The sequence below is a fragment of the Leptonotus elevatus genome, chromosome 2 (genome assembly GCF_054856555.1).
Source record: "Leptonotus elevatus isolate MCC_2025b chromosome 2, RoL_Lele_1.0, whole genome shotgun sequence".
In the NCBI taxonomy this organism is placed as follows: Eukaryota; Metazoa; Chordata; class Actinopteri; order Syngnathiformes; family Syngnathidae; genus Leptonotus; species Leptonotus elevatus.
The window spans coordinates 16,834,430-16,845,955 of NC_141240.1; positions in this window are offsets into that span (position 1 = coordinate 16,834,430).

Sequence of the window (11,526 nt, forward strand, 5' to 3'; positions counted from 1 at the left end):
TTTTTTTAATGTATTTTTTTTTTATAGAAAATGAATGGGTGGATGGGTTAGGTCAAGGAAATGTTTTTTTTTTTAACATTCTCGTACTACACATAAAGAAGGACTGATTGTAGGCTATGGGATGCCGATCCAGGACAGTGGTGAGTGTCTTCCTTCCTCCAGCCGGTTCCCATTCGGTACACTGCACATGTAGGCCTACTTAACTCATTCACTGCCATTGATGGCTATAGACGTCAAAAATTATTTTGAACTATTTCTATTAGTTTTACACTTTTGCCCAATTTTGTTAACAAAAGTATGCAAACCTAGATTTTGTTTTTGTTTTAGAACAGATATAACATTTGTGATTAATTGTGAGTTAATTAGTGAAGTCATGCGATTAATTACGTTTAAAAATTGTAATCGGCCAACGCTCCTAATTTTTAATACTTTTTTCTTTAAAAAAAACCATATATTTTTGTAATTTTATTTAAATCGGGAGTTAACTAGTGAAGTCATGCGATTAATTACGTTTAAAAATAATTTTCGCCCCCGACGTCTTAAAAAAAAACATTATTATTAATTTTTTTAAAGAAATAATAAAAAAGAAAAGATTATTAAAAAATGTGGGGCATCAGGCGATTAAAATTTGTAATCGTAATTAATCGCATGACTTCACTAGTTAACTCACGACTAATCACAAATTTTATATCTATTCTAAATGTAAAAAAAAAATCTAGGTTTTTATACTATTGTTAACAAAAATGGAGAAAAAAAAGTTAAACTAATAAAAATAATTAAAGTGAAGTCATGCGATTAATTACGTTTAAAAATTATTTTCGCCCGGCGTCTTAAAAAAAACACATTATTATTTTTTTTTTTAAAGAAATAATAAAAAAGAAAAGATTATTAAAAAATGTGGGGCATCAGGCGATTAAAATTTGTAATCGTAATTAATCGCATGACTTCACTAGTTAACTCACGATTAATCACAATTTTTTATATCTATTCTAAATGTAAAAAAAAAAATCTAGGTTTTTATACTCTTGTTAACAAAAATGGAGAAAAAAAAGTTAAATTAATAAAAATAGTTAAAAATATTTTTTGACGTCTATAGCTGTCAATGGCAGTGAATGAGTAAAAATAAATAAATTAAAAAAAGGACAGTAGTAGTAAAGACTTGAACTTTGGATCCAAAGGGTCATGGTCTCACTGTGGACAAAATGGGAAAAACAAACGATTCGGAGAGATGCTATCTACTTGAAGTGCCCTTGAGCAAGGCATTGTGTCCATCTCAAGCTCAAGTGGTTCAGCACTGTTTGTGTTGCCCTTTCACTCAATCTGTCCTCGCATGGCTGGATGCGTGTGATGTGGCTCACCGTGTGCTGGGTAACACAAAATATATACAGCAAACTGTGAATTTCCCCTTGACAGATGAAAATAAGTATAATACATTAAAATCAAAACAAAGTGGACACGAAGCAGGAAGTTTGCGGCAGGCCGAACAGCCCCAGCTGGAACCCGCAGCTGCTTCCACAAAGTGTTTCGTTCCGTCACCAAGGGTAACATTGTTGTTGGTGCCACACAGCAAGAAAAATCTTGGCCCACTTCTGTGTGTCGTCAAGAAGAAAATGCAGATTTATGGAAGGTGAGTGAACATTACGCTCATGTGTTCTGTTCACTGAGCGGGGCAAGTAGTTCTTCACCCGTAAACCCTTCCAAACATCCATCCACCCATTGTCTTGTTTATGGTCGCAGGGCGCTGGAGCCTATCCCAGCTGACATGATGCAAGTAAATGTGACGCTTCATCCATTCATTGATTACATTCACATGGTCACCGAGTGGCAATTCGAACCACGTCGCTGCCTTAGTGGGAGTCAGACAAGTGAACCGGCGTTACACCATCAGTGACCGTCCTCACTAACACATTTAATGCAGTTACAGTTCACGGAACATTTACACAGATTTGAATATGATGACAAGCATCCTACATTGTTAACACAGTGTGGTGGGTCGAAGTGAGCCAGGCTGACGGTGGTCCACGCCAACTTTAAACAAAGACTTGCGGAATGTAATATTGCAGGATGGGCAAGTAGGACCACACAGACACAGTGACCAAAATACATTTTTATTGTTAGTTTTAAGAAGTTCTTTGGTTGGAAATAGTCCTCTGGTTTGGCTCCAAAGCAATAAAAAGACAATTACTTCTGAAAACACTTATTTATTTGTTGTAAAAGTCAATGTTCACAACAAGAACACTTATATAGTTAAATGCCCAATTTTAAATTTAAGTTTGTTGTCTTGAAATTTGGAGTTGACCCAACTTCTTCTTTTCTTCTACTTTTTGGAATATGTTCATTTGTTTCCAACATTTTAAACATTTCTTATTACAAGTCATGAACTTTCACTTACTTTTCTTTTTAGACCCTTGCTAAAATTAGAATTGCTTTTAGACAATTAAATTAAATGTCAGTTTTCCCCATGATGCCCCCTTTATACTTTCGGCTATCTTTTTTTTTAACGGCACAATTGTTCATCCATCCATTCATAGCACTTGTCCTCATTAAGGTGACAGACGGGTGAGGCTGGAGCTGATAAGGCGATGGTTTGGATCCTGCATATATTTATTATGCTTACGTTAATAAAGTGATGCTTTTTATTGTGATAGATCATGTTTCATGATCATACAGTTGGACTGTTAATGAGATCACACACACACGCACGCAAACTTGCCTCTGTGTATTATGAGGATTATTTTTTCCAAACCCGTTTAATTGTGTATTACAGGGACACCCCTTTTTGGTAATGCCAAAGAGATGGCACTTGCACCCAAAATTTCACTTCAAAACTTGAAAAAACTCAACTCACGAAAAAAAGAAAAACCTGAAAAAATCCGTAATTGTGAGGACATAGATAATGACCTAAATAAGCCACGCCCATGGCAAAAATTTTAATCATGAGGACCAACTCACATTACAAAGAAAAAGTTTACACAACACACAGCAACTATGTCACTGAAGTGACTTGAAAGTTGTGGCATTCTGACTTTACACAAACTAAAATGGCATTGATGTGTAATGACTTACCTGATATAAGGACACATTGTTGTGCATAACAATACTGTGAAATGCAAAGTCATACCTGATCCTTGAGCACCATGTTACAATTTACAATTTTAGGACAGACTGAAACTGGTATGTTAATAAAACAATGCTTCTTATGTGAACAGGTTATCTAGGTCAAGTACAGCTTTGGAATGGATAAGCTAGACATGAAACCAGATGCAAAAGAGTCAGTGAACATTGAACATTTTATTCTTTAAAACATGACTACCTCTCATCTTAAAGGATAAGCAGTTTTCTCATAGCTCATTCCTGGAATACCTTCGGATTTCTGAATTTCTGAAAGAGGTTCAATGTAGGAAGTGTCCGAAGTACTGTGAGAATCTGGAACATATTCCTCTGCTAATGAATCCTCACTTGAACTGGATACATCAGCAACCTGTTTTTTTTAAACGAAAACAATTATTACATACATACAGACATACATATACATATCGTCGCTGTCCTGTGAAAAACACTTCCACCATATTTTCCAGACTATAAAGCGCACCGTGATACAAGCCACGCCAAGAAGGATCGCTACCGGAGAGCAGCCAGCGACCTAAAAATGAAAACGTGTTTTTCACAGGACAGCAATGATGTCCATATATACAGTAGACACACACACACATATATATATATATATATATATATATATATATATATATATATATATATATATATATATATATATATATATATATATATATGCATATATACAGTGGCTCTAAAATTAACACCTGCCAGATGCGGGTTAAAATTCATTTTGGCGGGTGGTCATAAATATTTACTAGCTTACTTCGTTGTTACTTAGTGATGTTACACTCGAAGTAGAAGCTCGAGACAAGTGTCGAGCGCTCGCGGCAGAAGTAGCTCCCGCCATCTACCAAAGATAGGTGGTCTTCATCATCAAGCAGTTTTGCATTTTTAAAACGGGATATGTGCCAGATGCTGAAGCAAACTAGAAAAGCATTTAGAACCTAAAGTTTGTGCATATACTAAAGGTTATTATAATTCTAGTCACCACAATTATTCGAAAGATGAGATGAAGCATTTAACAAGAGGGATAGTTAATATGTTTAATCAATGGCATTGCCCCTAAAACAAGAGTTTTGTGTTACAGTCCTTCAGTTACAGTAGACTTTTCTATTTTACCGAGTCAGACAGTCGTTAAGATTGAGACAATTGCTCAACATTTAGCTGCTTGCAACTAAAGACAGAGGTATAAACATGGGTCATCATTTATCCTCTTGACTAAATTATATTCATTCAATGAAAATGCCTGCACTATTAATCCTGGTTGGGTGAAGCAAGGATCCATTGCAGATACAAATAACACACAAGATAAAATACCCATCATGCCAGTCCATTCTAGTGCACCGAAAACCCTAGCCCTAGTATAAAACCCTAATTTTTAACCCTAGCCCTAGTTTTAAACCGTAATATGAAACCCTAGCAATAGATTTAAACCCTAAATTGAAACCCTAGTCCTTTTTTAAAACTCTAATTTGGAACACTAGCCCTAATTTGAAACCCTAATATGAAACCCTAGCCCAAGTTTGAAACCCTAATTTTGAACCCTAGCCCTAGTTTTAAACCCTAATATGAAACCCAAGCACTAGTTTTAAACCCTAATTTGAAACCCTAACCCTAGTTTGAAAACTTAATTTTGAACCCTAGCCCTAGTTTTAAACCCTAATTTTTAACTCTAGCCCTAGTTTTAAACCTTAATATGAAACCTTAGCACTAGTTTGAAACCCTAATTTGAAATCCTAGCCCTAGTTTTAAACCCCAAAATGAAACCCTAGTCCGAGTTTGTAACACTAATTTGAAACCCTAGCCCTAGTTTGTAACTAATATATAACCCTAGACCTAGTTTTAAACCCTAATTTGAAACCCTAGCCCTAGTTTGAAACCCTAATTTGAAATCCTAGCCCTAGTTTGAAACCCTAATTAGAAACCCTAGCACTAGTTTGAAACCCTAATTTAAAACCCTAGCCCCAGTTTGAAACCCTAATTTTACACCCTAGCACTATTTCAAAACCCTTATTTGAAACCCTAGCCCGAGTTTGTAACTGAAATATATGGTCCTAGCCATAGTGTTAAACCCTAATATGAAACCCAAGCCCACGTTTTAAACCCTAATATGAAACCCTAGCACTAGTTTTAAACCCTAATATGAAACCCTAGCATTAGTTTGAAACCCTAATTTTTAACCCTAGCCCTAGTTTTAAACACTAATATGAAACCCTAGCACTAGTTTTAAACCCTAATATGAAACCCTAGCACTAGTTTAAAACCCTAATTTGAAACCCTAGCACTAGTTTTAAACCCTAATTTGAAACCCTAGCCTGAGTTTAAAACCCTAATTTTGAACCCTCGCCCCTGTTTTAAAAACTAATATGAAACCCTAGCCATAGTTTTAAACCCTAATTTGAAACCCTAGCCTGAGTTTAAAACCCTAATTTTGAACCCTCGCCGTTGTTTTACAAACTAATATGAAACCCTAGCCCGAGTTTAAAACCCTAATTTGAAACCCTAGCCCTTGTTTGAAACCCTAATATGAAACCCTAGCGCTAATTTTAAACGCTAATTTGAAACCCTAGCCCTAGTTTGAAACCCTAATTTGAAACCCTAGCCCTTGTTTAAAACCCTAATTTGAAACCCTAGCCCTAGTTTAAAACCCTAATTTGAAACCCTAGCCCTAGTTTTTAACCCTAATTTGAAACCCTAGCCCTAGTTTTTAACCCTAATTTGAAACCCTAGCCCTAGTTTAAAACCCTAATTTTGAACCCTAGTCCTAGTTTTAAACCTTAATTTGAAACCCTAGCACTAGTTAAAACCCCTAATTTGAAACCCTAGCACTAGTTAAAAAACCTAATTTTAAACCCTAGCCCTAGTTTTAAACCCTAATTTTGAACCCTCGCCCTGGTTTTAAAAACTAATATGAAACCCTAGCCCGAGTTTAAAACCCTAATTTAAAACCCTAGCCCTAGTTTGAAACCCTAATATGAATCCCTAGCACTAGTTTTAAACGCTACTTTGAAACCCTAGCCCTAGTTTGAAACCCTAATTTGAAACCCTAGCCCTTGTTTAAAACCCTAATTTGAAACCCTAGCCTTAGTTTTAAACGCTAATTTGAAACCCTAGCCCTAGTTTGAAACAATAATTTGAAACCCTAGAACAAGTTTTAAACCCTAATTTGAAACCCTAGCCCTTGTTTAAAACCCTAATTTGAAACCCTAGCCCGAGTTTAAAACCCTAATTTGAAACCCTAGCCCTAGTTTAAAAACCTAATTTGAAACCCTAGCCCTAGTTTAAAACCCTAATTTGAAACCCTAGCCCTAGTTTTTAACCCTAATTTGAAACCCTAGCCCTAGTTTTTAACCCTAATTTGAAACCCTAGCCCTAGTTTAAAACCCTAATTTTGAACCCTAGTCCTAGTTTTAAACCTTAATTTGAAACCCTAGCACTAGTTAAAACCCCTAATTTGAAACCCTAGCACTAGTTAAAAAACCTAATTTTAAACCCTAGCCCTAGTTTTAAACCCTAATTTTGAACCCTCGCCCTGGTTTTAAAAACTAATATGAAACCCTAGCCCGAGTTTAAAACCCTAATTTAAAACCCTAGCCCTAGTTTGAAACCCTAATATCAAACCCTAGCGCTAGTTTGAAAACCTAATTTTGAACCCTAAACCTAGTTTTAAACGCTAATTGGAAACCCTAGCCCTAGTTTGAAACCCTAATTTGAAACCCTAGCCCTTGTTTAAAACCCTAAATTGAAACCCAAGCCCTTGTTTAAAACCCTAATTTGAAACCCTATCCCTAGTTTAAAACCTTAATTTGAAACCCTAGCCCTAGTTTTTAACCCTAATTTGAAACCCTAGCCCTAGTTTAAAACCCTAATTTTGAACCCTAGTCCTAGTTTTAAACCCTAATTTGAAACCCTAGCCCTAGTTTAAAACCCTAATTTGAAACCCTAGCCCTAGTTTTAAACCCTAATTTGAAACCCTAGCCCGAGTTTAAAACCCTAATTTTGAACCCTCGCCCTAGTTTTAAACCCTAATTTGAAGTCCTAGTCCTATTTTGAAACCCTAATTTTGAACCCTAGCCCTTGTTTGAAACCCTATATTTGAACCCTAGCCCTAGTTTAAAACCCTAATATGAATCCCAAGCACTAGTTTTAAACGCAAATTTGAAACCGTAGCCCTAGTTTAAAACCCTAATTTGAAACCCAAACCCTTGTTTTTAACCCTAATTTAAAATCCAAGCCCTAGTTTAAAACCCTAATTTTGAACCCTAGCCTTAGTTTTAAACACTAATTTGAAACCCTAGCCCTAGTTTAAATTCCTAATTTTAAACCCTAGCCCGGGTTTAAAACCCTAATTTTGAACCCTCACCCTGTTTTTAAAAACTATTGTGAAACCCTAGCCCGAGTTTAAAACCCTAATTTGAAACCCTAGCCCTAGTTTTAAATCCTAATTGTAAGTCCTAGTCCTATTTTGAAACCCTAATTTTGAACCCTAGCCGTAGTTTAAAAACCTAATATGAATCCCAAGCACTAGTTTTAAACGCTAATTTGAAACCCTAGCCCTAGTTTTAAAACCTAATTTGAAACCCTAGCCCTAGTTTAAAACCCTAAAATTGAACCCCAGCCCTAGTTTTAAACCCTAATTTGAAACCCTAGCCCGAGTTTAAAACCCTATTTTTGAACCCTCACCCTGGTTTTAAAAACTAATATGAAACCCTAGCCCGAGTATAAAACCCTACTTTGAAACCCTAGCCCTATTTTGAAACCCTAATTTTGAACCGTAGCCCTAGTTTGAAACCCTAATTTTGAACCCTAGCCCTAGTTCCGTTCCGTTCCGTTCCGTCTTCAATTCCGCTTATCCGGGGTCGGGTCGCGGGGGCAGCAGCTTTAGCAGGGAAGCCCAGACTTCCCTCTCCTCAGCCACTTCAGCCAGCTCCTCCGATGGGATCCCAAGGCGTTCCCAAGCCAGCCGTGAGACGTAGTCTCTCCAGCGTGTCCTGGGTCGTCCCCGAGGCCTCCTGCTGGTAGGACATGCCCGGAACACCTCCCCAGGGAGGCGCCCAGGAGGCATCCGAACCAGATGCCCCAGCCACCTCAACTGGTTCCTCTCAACGTGGAGGAGTAGCGGCTCGACGCTGAGTCCCTCCCGAATGACCGAGCTTCTCACCCTATCTCTAAGGGAGAGCCCGGCTACCCTGCGGAGGAAACTCATTTCGGCCGCTTGTATCCGGGATCTCGTTCTTTCGGTCATGACCCACAGCTCGTGACCATAGGTGAGGACAGGAACGTAGATCGACCGGTAAATCGAGAGCTTTGCCTTTCGGCTCAGCTCCTTCTTCACCACAACGGACCGATACAGCGTCCGCATCACTGCAGACGCTGCACCGATCCGTCTGTCGATCTCCCGCTCTAAGCTACCCTCACTCGTGAACAAGACCCCAAGATACTTGAACTCCTCCACTTGGGGCAGGACCTCATCCCCGACCCGCAGAGAGCACTCCACCCTTTTCCGACTGAGGACCATGGTCTCGGATTTGGAGGTGCTGATCCTCATCCCAACCGCTTCACACTCGGCTGCAAACCGCTCCAGTGAGAGCTGGAGATCACGGCTTGAAGAAGCCAGCAGCACCACATCATCTGCAAAAAGCAGAGATGCAATGTTGAGGCCACCAAACCGGACCCCCTCGACACTCCGGCTGCGCCTAGAAATTCTGTCCATAAAAATTACGAACAGAATCGGTGACAAAGGGCAACCTTGACGGAGTCCGACCCTCACAGGAAACGAATTCGACTTACTGCCGGCAATGCGGACCAAACTCTGACATCGGTCGTACAGGGACCGAATAGCCCGTATCAGGGGGCCCGGTACCCCATACTCCCGAAGCACCCCCCACAGGACTCCCCGAGGGACACGGTCAAACGCCTTCTCCAAGTCCACAAAACACATGTGGACTGGTTGGGCGAACTCCCACGCACCCTCAAGAATCCTGCCGAGGGTGTAGAGCTGGTCCACTGTTCCACGGCCGGGACGAAAACCACACTGCTCCTCCTGAATCCGAGATTCAACTTCCCGACGGATCCTCCTCTGCAGCACCCCCGAATAGACCTTACCTGGGAGGCTGAGGAGTGTGATCCCTCTAAAGTTGGAACACACCCTCCGGTCCCCCTTCTTAAAAAGAGGAACCACCACCCCGGTCTGCCAATCCAGAGGCACTGTCCCTGATGTCCACGCGATGTTGTAGAGACGTGTCAACCACGACAGCCCCACTACATCCAGAGCCTTTAGGAACTCCGGGCGAACCTCATCCACCCCCGAGGCCCTGCCACCGAGAAGCTTTCCAACCACTTCAGTGACTTCGACCCCAGAGATAGGGGGGCCCACCTCAGAGTCCCCAGACCCTGCTTCCTCAAAGGAAGGCGTGTTGGTGGAATTGAGGAGGTCTTCGAAGTATTCTCCCCACCGATTCACGACGTCCCAAGTCGAGGTCAACAGCACCCCATCTCCACTATACACAGTGTTAATGGCGCACTGCTTTCCCCTCCTGAGACGCCGGATGGTGGACCAGAATTTCCTCGAAGCCGTCCGGAAGTCGTTCTCCATGGCCTCACCGAACTCCTCCCATGTCCGAGTTTTTGCCTCAGCGACCACCGAAGCCGCATTCCGCTTGGCCAGCCGGTACCTGTCAGCAGCCTCCGGAGTCCCACAGGCCAAAAAGGCCCAATAGGACTCCTTCTTCAGCTTGACGGCATCCCTTACCGCTGGTGTCCACCAGCGGGTTCGAGGATTGCCGCCCCGACAGGCACCAACCACCTTACGGCCACAGCTCCGATCGGCCGCTTCAACAATGGAAGCACGGAACATGGTCCATTCGGACTCAACGTCCCCCGCCTCCCCCGGGACAACGGAGAAGCTCTGCCGCAGGTGGGCGTTGAAACTCTTTCTGACAGGGGATTCTGCCAGACGTTCCCAGCAGACCCTCACAATACGTTTGGGCCTGCCTGGTCGGACCAGCATCTTACCCCGCCATCGGAGCCAACACACCACCAGGTGGTGATCAGTTGACAGCTCCGCCCCTCTCTTAACCCGAGTGTCCAACACATACGGCCGCAAATCCGATGACACGACTACAAAGTCGATCATCGAACTGCGGCCTAGGGTGTCCTGGTGCCAAGTGCACATGTGGACACCCTTGTGCTTGAACATGGTGTTCGTTATGGTCAGTCCATGACGAGCACAGAAGTCCAACAACAAAACACCGCTCGGGTTTCGATCGGGGGGGCCGTTCCTCCCAATCACGCCCCTCCAGGTCTCACTGTCATTACCCACGTGAGCGTTGAAGTCCCCCAGCAGAACGAGGGAGTCCCCGGGGGGAGCGCTCTCCAGCACACCCTCCAAGGACTCCAGAAAGGGTGGGTACTCTGAGCTGTTGTTCGGTGCATAAGCACAAACAACAGTCAGGACCCGTCCCCCCACCCGTAGGCGGAGGGAGGCTACCCTCTCGTTCACCGGGGTAAACCCCAACGCACAGGCGCCCTCACCTAGGACCTGTTTGCCATGGGTGGCCCTACCAGGGGCATGAAGCCCCGGACAACATAGCTCCCAGGTTCATTGGGACACGCAAACCCCTCCACCACGATAAGGTGATGACTCACGGAGGAGTAGCCCTAGTTTGAACCCCTAATTTTGAACTCTCGCCCTAGTTTGAAACCCTAATATGAAACCCTAGCACTAGTTTTAAACCCTAATATGAAACCCTAGTACTAGTTTAAAACCATAATTTGAAACCCAAGCCCGAGTTTAAAATCCTAATTTGAAACCCTAGCCCTAGTTTTTAACTCTAATTTAAAACCCTAAACTTAGTTTAAAACCCTAATTTTGAACACTAGTTCTAGTTTTAAACCCTAATTTGAAACCCTAGTCCTATTTTGAAACCCTAATTTTAAACCCTAGCCCTAGTTTTAAACCGTAATATGAAGCCCTAGCACTAGATTTAAACCCTAATTTGAAACCCTAGCCCGAGTTTAAAACCCTAATTTTGAACCCTAGCCCGAGTTTGAAACCCTAATATGAAACTCTAGCCCAAGTTTGAAACCCTAATTTTGAACCCTAGCCCTAGTTTTAAACCCTAATTTGAAACCCTAGTCCTATTTTGAAACCCTAATTTGAAACCCTAGCCCTAGTTTAAAACCCTAACTTGAAACCCTAGCCCTAAATTGAAACCCTAATTTGAAACCCTAACCCTAGTTTTAAACCCTAATATGAAACCCTAGCACTAGTTTTAAACCCTAATTTGAAATCCTAGCCTTAGTTTTAAACCCTAATTTGAAACCCTAGCCCTAGTTTAAAACCCTAATTTGAAACCCTAGCCCTTGTTTTAAAACCTAATTTGAAACCCTAGCCCTAGTTTGAAACCC